Source organism: Mesoplodon densirostris, chromosome 4 (genome assembly GCF_025265405.1).
Source record: "Mesoplodon densirostris isolate mMesDen1 chromosome 4, mMesDen1 primary haplotype, whole genome shotgun sequence".
Classification (NCBI taxonomy): Eukaryota; Metazoa; Chordata; class Mammalia; order Artiodactyla; family Ziphiidae; genus Mesoplodon; species Mesoplodon densirostris.
In genome coordinates, this window is record NC_082664.1 from 119,283,320 (window position 1) to 119,292,178 (window position 8,859).

Here is an 8,859-nt window from a genome sequence, read left to right on the forward strand (position 1 = left end):
ACTGAAGGCATATTTGATCTACTCAGTGTATCCTCTGTATCTCCTACTCTCCCTTCTGCATATTTTATTCTTTTGTCTCTTCATGTTTAATTCGAATATTTTCTTCTGACCTATCTACCAGCTCACTAATTCTCTCTTCATTTTTGTCTAATTGACTATGAAAACCATCCATGGGGTTATTAATTATTGTACTTTTCTACTTCAAATTTTGTTCCAATCTGCTGTGCCATTTTTTTTTGTAGTTTTGTAGTTTTTGAAGTTTTCTCAGTCTTTTATCTCCTTGAACATAGTAAGCATGGTTGCGTTTTAGTCTGTGTCTGTTGATTCCAATATCTGGAATCTCTGGGGTTGTTTCTTTTTTCTTTTCTCTTTTTTTTTTATAACCATGCCTGACTGGCTTGTTTTATTAGAGAAGAGGATGTGGAGTTAACAACGTGAAGACAGTTGGTACTGATCTCGGAGAGACAGCAGTGAGTGGTGCTGAAGAGAGATCTTAGTTCCCTGCCCAGGAGTTGAACCTGGGTAGCCTGGACGAAAACCAGGAATCCTAGCCAGTAGCCCACCAGAGGCTAGAGGCTAGAAGCAAAGTCCCCCTGGCTCTTACCCCATTGAAAGCAAGAATGTTTCAGTGAGGCACAAACTGTAAGAACAGGTACAAAGTTTATTATTAGAGACACAGCACAACAAGTGGGAGAGCACACAGAGAAACAGTTTGTTTAAGACAGAAGCAGGCAGAAATACACACCTGAAGAGAAAGAATATGGGCGTCCTTCCTAATGAGGAGGAGCGCAGTAAAGAGGTGATTCAAATCACTTATATAGGGCAGTTCTTCCGGGTCTTTGTTTACCTTTGGCCAATTATCTTGTTTCTTTTTTCACACCTGACTGGTCCTAGGACCCTTCCCAACTTGCGTGCACAATTTTTGCTAAGATGGATTCCATTGCAGAGGCCTGTGGCGGTATGTCCACACTTATTATGGGGTGGCACCCTCTCCCTTTTTGACCCCCAAGGAGCCTTCCTGTGCATGTGCAGACAGGGAAGTTTTCCTTGACCTCAGGAGCGGTCATCGTATCTCTTTACTTCAGCAGAGCTCAGCTTCTGCCACTAGTTTTGTCCTTGGAGCGTCTGGGTGAGGACAAAGCTTCAATTTTACTCCACTTGACAAACACCAGCTGTCCAGCCCAGGGGCCCATCTATCTCCTAGCTCAGTATCTGAGGTTGGGAAAAACATCCTCCCCTCCCCATACATGCCCACTGCTACAAACAAAAAATAACCAACTATGAGGGAGCAGCTGAGACAGTGACTGGGGTTCAGGGGAAGGAGACATGGAAGTTAAGGGCAGCAGAAGAGACCATGCATGGGCTGGGAGGGCCCAGAGGCAGCAGCTGCATGAATAACATGAGTACAAGTCTCTGTATCTTCCACATAAGTCTGAATAAGTACGGAGAGATAAGTTGTCACTTTCCCCCACCTTCTCTCCCTTCTGCTTCATGCTGCTTGCTGCAATCCCAGCTCCTTTTTCCACATGAGGGCGAAAGGAAGGGGAATGACGAGTATGTCGTCACTAAATTGCAATCAGACTCATATCCATGATCTGGATCTTCCATGCTATTACAAGATTCTTCAATGTTCACTGAGTGCCTAGGGGTAATTCTTTTAAAAAAATTTTTATTGAAGCATAGTTGATTTAAAATGTTGTGTTAATTTTTTCTGTACAGCAAAGTGACTCAGTTATACATATGTTACCGACCAGGGTTCTTGGCCTCCTTAATCAATAGAAATTGATTAGAGGACAGACAAGAAATTCAAGTAAGGCTTTATTGGGGCCCCTGCTGCAGCAGAGGGGAGCAAGAACAAGTAACAATTTCCCTTGCTAGCTCCCTCCCTCAGGGTGGTGTGAGCTGATTCCTTTATGGGGTGAGGGTAAGGGTGTGTCCAGGGTTCTGGCCGGAGGGGTGGCTTAGACTGTGTGCCTGCCCCTTAGGTGGTGCTGTGTGCTGGGGGCATGCACAGTACCCTGCCTTTGCCCTGGGCTCTTTAGAAGGGGCAGTTGGGCTTTTTGGTCTCTTTGTATCTTGTCCAGAATTTGCCCCAACTGTGCATGCACACAGTTATTTTTAGTCCCTTATAGTTTCTTTGTATTTTGTTGCTCAAGGTGATGTTTGACCAGGTCAAGCACTGCAGCACTGTGGCACTGCAGCAAAGGGTCCCAGGTCCCAGCCTGTCTCATTTCTCCCAAGAGACTCTACACCCCCAAGAGACTCTACACCTTTATTCTTAAGGGGTAAGGGGCTGAAGGTCTCTTCTTCTGAAACTCTTCCTCCTGGATGGGCTGCATACCCTAGCCTACCCTAGAGGTGTAGAAGTCCCTCGCTGATTGTTTCAAGGACTTGTAGGGACCTGGGCCACTCTCCGCTGGAATGGGTTGAACGCCTTGAGCCGTCATGAGCCTTACTTCAAACTGTTGGAGCTTAGAAGACACAACCTTAACCAGAAGGTTAAACAAACAAAGGCTAAAAGGGGGAAGAACAATAGCCATTAAAGGGCCTAGAAAGGGAAGGAACCAGGTTAACTTTGGGAGGGCTTCCTTAACTGTTGACCAGACAGCTGAGGCGGTATCACCCCTGCCAAAATTGTGAAGCCACTTTGCTCAGGCATATATTTCCTTAATATTAACTTCTACCTGTCCTGTCGCATTGATCCAGGTGCAGCAGGAAGTATTAGTTATCACACAGACTATCTTGTCAATGGTGCCTGACTTTTGAATAGATATCTCAGATCTTCCACTGGCTCACAGGTGTATTGCTCTTCTGTTGTGACCTGCGGGGCTTCTGAAGGTAAAAGCTTTAGTGTGGACAAATGTACCCAACTAGATATCCTTTGAGTTTGACAGCAGTGGGAGTGGCTAAAATTACTTTATAGGGGATCTTCCGTTTTGGCAATAGTTGGTCTTCAGGGATCCAACTTTCCAGGTTTTACGAACTTGGTCCCTGGGGTTTATCTGTGAAGGAACTGCTCCTTCCTCTGTGTTTTCAGTGGGAGCTGGCAGTGCTTTGTGGGCATAGTCCTGGATTGCCTTCTGAACTTGTCCTAGATTAATAATATATCTCAGGGCCTGGTTTACTTCCTCATCCAGTACAACGTCAGTAGTAAGAAAAGGCCTCGCATAGGTCGTTTCAAATGGCTTAAGCCTCAGACCACTCCTGGGGGCTACACGGACCCTGAGGGGTGCAGTAGGAAGCAAGCTGGTCCAGGGTTCATGAGTGTCTTGGCAGAGCTTTGCTAAGGTTTTCTTTAAAGTATGGTTCATTTTCTCTACCTTCCCTTTCTCTACCTTTCCTTGGCACTGGGGGTGCCAAGAGGTGTGTAGCTTGTAATCTATCCCTCGGGCCACTGTGAACCCCTGTGTGATTATTGTTATAAAGGGCCTGTTATCACTCTGCAGGGACTTTGGAAGTCCAAACCAAGGAATTATTTCTTTTAAAAGGGACATACAAACTTCCATAGTCTTTTCAGATCGGGTAGGGGAAGGCTTCAACCCATCCTGTGAAAGTATCAACAAACAGCAGAAGATATTTGTATCCCCATCATGGGGGTATTGGGTGAAATCTAACTGCCAGTCTTCCCCCGGGTATGTCCCTCGGCACTGAATTGGCCTGAGTAACGAAGGGGGGATTGGATGGGTCTGTGGGTTATTACAGGCACATAAATCACAGGCAAGTGTTACTTGTTTTACTGTTCTTTTAAGCCCCTTCCCTGAAAAAGCCTTTTGCATCAAGTCCCATAGCGCATCCTCCCATAGTGGGTGGCATCATGTAAGCTCTTAGTGAGCTTGCACTGTTGGGCCTCAGGGATTAGAACTTTATCCTCCTTTTTATACCAGCCAGTGCTTCCTTTCTCATAGTCCCATTTCTCAGCATTTTCTTGTTCCTGTGGGGAATACTGGGGAAGGCTAGGGAGTTCAGGGGGCCATAATTTGTTCAGGTTCCTGAAGTCAAGCTGCCTGTTTTGCAATTTGATCAGCTTTGCTCTTCCCTTGGGTCACAAAAAATCCACCCCTCTGATGGACCCTACAGTGGGCTACTGCTACCTGGGTCGGGAGCTGCACTGCTTCTAAAAGAGCCAGAATCAAATCTTTATGTTTTATGGGGGAATTTCTGGGGGTTAACATTCCCCTTTCTTTCCAAATAACAGCATGAGCCTGTAGCACATGGAACCCAAAATTAGAGTCAGTAAAAATATCTAATTTCTTATCCTTCCCTAATTGCAAAGCTCTCATTAATGCAATTAGAATGCCTTCTGGGCTGACGTCTGGGGTGGCAGGGCCTTGGCTTCTATAACTTCATCTAGACTAACTATGGCATACGCCGCCTTTTGGGTTCCCATTTCTGCAAAACTGCTCCCATCAGTAAACCATTCGACCTCAGGGCTGTCAAGAGGCTCATCTAGAAGATCAGACCTGCTGGAGTAAGTTTGTTCTATGGTCTCAATACACGGATGCACTGAGTCTCCACTCTCGACCGCTGGAATCAGAGTTGCTGGGTTCAGGGTTTGGCATACCTTTAAGGGAATGTCAGGGGTACCCATTAGGAGGGCCTGATATCTTGTTAACCTTCTGCCAGTCAACCAGTGATGTCCTTTGACTTCCAGCACAGATTGTACCTCATGAGGGGTTAACATCTAAGTGTTGTCCCAGGGTGAGCTTGGAAGCCTCATTAACCCACAGGGCTGTGGCTGCTACTGCCCACAGGCAGCTTGGCCATCCCAGGGCCACTGAATCCAGTTGTTTTGAAAAGTAAGCCACTGGCCTTTGATCCAGTCCCAGCTTTTGGGTCAGGACTTCTAGTGCTGTCCCTGACCTCTTGTGAACGTATAGGGTGAAGGGCTTGTCCAGATTTGGAAGCCCCAATTCTGGTGCTCTGCTCAACCCAGGCTTTTGAGTCTCAAAGCCCTGCTGGTAGTCCTTATTCCATTGAAGGGGTTCCCTTTCTTCTCCCTTTAGAGCCTCATATAGAGGTTTGGCTATAAGGCCATAATTTGGAATCCAGATACAACAGAACCCAGCTATCCTGAGAAAGCCTCGGAGTTGCCTCTGTGGTTGGAGATGGTAATGCATTAATTGCTGTTTTTCGATCTATGGCCAAGGGCTCATGCCCCTGGGCTCAAAAGAAATCCTAAAGGGCTTCGCTGGCGGCGCAGTGGTTGAGAGTCTGCCTGCCGATGCAGGGGACGCAGGTTCGTGCCCCGGTCTGGGAGGATCCCACATGCCGCAGAGCGGCTGGGCCCATGAGCCATGGCCACTGGGCCTGCGTGTCCGGAGCCTGTGCTCCGCAATGGGAGAGGCCACAACAGTGACAGGCCCGCGTACCGCAAAAAAAAAAAAAAGAAAGAAATCCTAAATATTGAATCTGTTGCTGTGAGATCTGAGCCCTGGTTGAAGAGACTTTACATCCCCTTTTTGCCAGAAAATTTGGGACCCTAACAGTATTTTGATCTGAATCTTGTTTGGTCTCACTACTTATCAATAAATCACATCAATATATTGTAGCAGAGTTCCCTTCTCAAGGCCCAGTTTCCTCAGTTCTCTTGCTAACATGTTTCCCAAAAGGTGGGGGCTGTCCTGAAAACCCTGAGGAAACACTGTCCAGGTATACTGGGTAGCCTCCAGGGTGTCAGCATCCATCCAATTCAAAGGCAAAAAGGATGTAGGGGAATACAGAAAAACGCATCTGTGAGGTCCAAAACAGAAATACTGAGCGCTCCCCGGCACATGGGTGAGGGTGTATGGGTTTGGCACCAGTGGGTGAATAGGGATGGCTGCCTCATTCACTGCTCATAAGTCTTGCACAAACAGATATTCCCCGTTAGGCTTCTGAATGGGGAGGATGAGGGTATTGCAAGGGGATTGGCAGGGCCTAATGAGTCAGTGTTTTAGGAATTTGCTGAGCAGCAGTTGGATTCCCCTCAGGGCTTCAGGCTTTAAAGGATATTGTCTTTTCCAGGAGTATTTTTCCCCAGGCCTTAAACCCCTTTTTTTATTGGGGGAAGACGTTTTGCCCTTTCTGGCACCGATGTATTCCAAACTTCAGGATCTACTCATTCTCTAACACCTTGGGGGATGTTTTGGGGAGAATTATGACGAGCAGGTGGGTCATCTGGGGCTACTAATAGATGGCATTCTCTGTTTGAATTCTCTACCTCGTTGGACTTCACCCTGTCCTAAGAATATACTAGCTCCTAACTTATTTAGCACATCTCTCCCGAGGAGAGGGACAGGGCATTCTGGCATATACAGAAAGGAGTAAGTAATATTAATGGACCCGATTCTGCAGGCAAGGGGAGATGTAAATCGCCTTACTTTGGGCTGTCCATCAACTCCCATCCCAGTACACTCGGTTGGAGAGGGGGACAGCTGGCCAAGTCAGAACAGAGCAGGCGGCTCCAGTGTCTACAAGAAATTTAGTTCTACCTGCCGCATCAAGGGTCACCTGAGGCTCCACTGGAGTAATGAGGATCGATCGAGTGGGATCTGGAGCCAGGCAGGTGCTCAGTCGGTGTGTGGGAATCTCTCATCAGAGACATTCACAAGGAACTGGGGCCAGTCAGAGTTGCCCCTCGGGCATCCCACTAGAGGGCGCACAGGACATTCCCCCTCCCAGTGCCCCCCTTTCTGACAAAAGGCACACTGGTTCGGGCCCAGGCAGCTTCTTGGTGGTCTGTCCAGCCTCCTCAGCCCTCCAGGGTCCCCTCAAGCTGGTGGGTGGATCAGAGCAACCAAAGCTACATTTTCTTTATTAGCCTCCTCCTTTAAGTCACAGTTGTTCTAGACCTTGAAGGCCTCCTCTACCGAGGTTGACAATGGGGTTTGGGGCCCAGCCTCAAGCTTTTGTAATTTTCTCTGGATATCAGGAGTAGCCTGGGTGATAAAACGCATGGCCAAGAGTGTCCTTCCTTCTGAGGACTCAGGGTCTGTATTGGTGTTCTTCCTGAATGCGTCTGTCATCCAGCTCAGGAAGACTGCCAGGTTTTCATCTTTTTCCTGTGTAACCTCTCGGACCTTATCATAATTTACAAGCTTCACCCTATACCTTTTCATTCCTTCTGATAGGCAAGTGATATAATGTCTCATCCTACCCTGGCCTAGATGATCTTCATAGTCCCAGTGGACCATGTTCTGGGATTGTGTTCTCACCTGCCTGATAAATATGGTGGTGTAGATTGGTTGCCAGTAGGCCATCTCCATGTTCCCTGGCCTTCCTCAGTAAACGCTCCTTTTCATCTGGGGTGTGACAGTGGGCCAGGATAACCATGATGTCCTTCCTGCCAGGTGAGAGAGAATGTCAACCCAACCTGATAAATTCATCCCTAAAATTGTCAGGGTTCTCTGAGAACCTGCCAAACATCTCCTTACAGATTCCTAAGTCTCCCATTGAGAAGGGGACATGCACTCTAGTAATCCCTCTGTCCTGAAGGGGGTAAAGGCCTTGTGGGGCAGAGGTGGGGGCTAACTTTGAACCTGATTCAGAGTGACAGAAAGTTCCACTACAGGTTACCCTGGAGGGACTAGTCTCTCCCTCCTGGGGCAATGGAAGATATAAAGGGACATAGCGAGGCAGAGTTTGGGATTGGTCAGAGGGACCCAGAGAAGTAGGTGGCTCCGGGGAAGTAGGTGGGGCTTGATTTCCCCCCTGAGAGTTGGGGAAGGTTAGAATGGGGTCATCTAAAACATCAGGAGTGTTTTCTGATTCCCCAGGCTTTTGATTACAGGAGCTGCATAGAGCTGGGTTTTGGTAAAGGATCATGAACGCTTGAACGTAGGGAACCCCAGTCCATCTTCCCATCTTGTGACAGTAAAGGTCCAATTGCAAGATGGTATTATAATTTAGAGACCCATTTTCAGGGCATTTTTCTCCATTCCCCAGCTTATAAGGGCCAGGTAATGTTACAGTAGAGTTTGTTTTTCCCTTTTCATCCCGTCAATATTGAAAAATTTCCAATTTGTTTTGGTGTATATTTTTAAATTTAATTTAATTTATTTTTTAAAACAGCAGGTCCTTATTAGTTATCCATTTTATACATATTAGTATATACATGTCAATCCCAATCTCCCAGTTCATCCCACTACACCCCCTCCCCGCCACTCTCCGCCCGTGGTGTGCATACGTTGGTCCTCTACACCTGTGTCTCAATTTCTGCCCTGCAAACTGGTTCATCTGTATCATTTTTCTAGGCTCCACATATACATGTTAATATATGATATTTGTTTTTCTCTTTCTGACTTACTTCACTCTGTATGACAGTCTCTAGATCAATCCACGTCTCTACAAATGACCCAATTTCGTTCCTTTTATGGCTGAGTAATATTCCACTGTATATATGTACCACATCTTCTTTAGCCATTCATCTGTCGATGGGCATTTAGGTTGCTTCCATGTCCTGGCTATTGTAAATAGTGCTGCAATGAACATTGGGGTGCACGTGTCTTTTTGAATTATGGTTTTCTCTGGGTATATGTCCAGTAGTGGGATTGCTGAGTCATATGGTAATTCTATTTTTAGTTTTTTAAGGAACCTCCATACTGTTCTCCATAGTGGCTGTATCAATTTACATTCCCACCAACAATGCAAGAGGGTTCCCTTTTCTCCACACCCTCTCCAGCGTTTGTTGTTTGTAGATTTTCTGATGATGCCCATTCTACCTGGTGTGAGGTGATACCTCATTGTAGTTTTAATTTGCATTTCTCTAATAATTAGAGATATTGAGCAGCTTTTCATGTGCTTCTTGGCCATCTGTATGTCTTCTTTGGAGAAATGTCTGTTTAGGTCTTCTGCGCATTTTTGGATTGGGGTGTTTGTTTT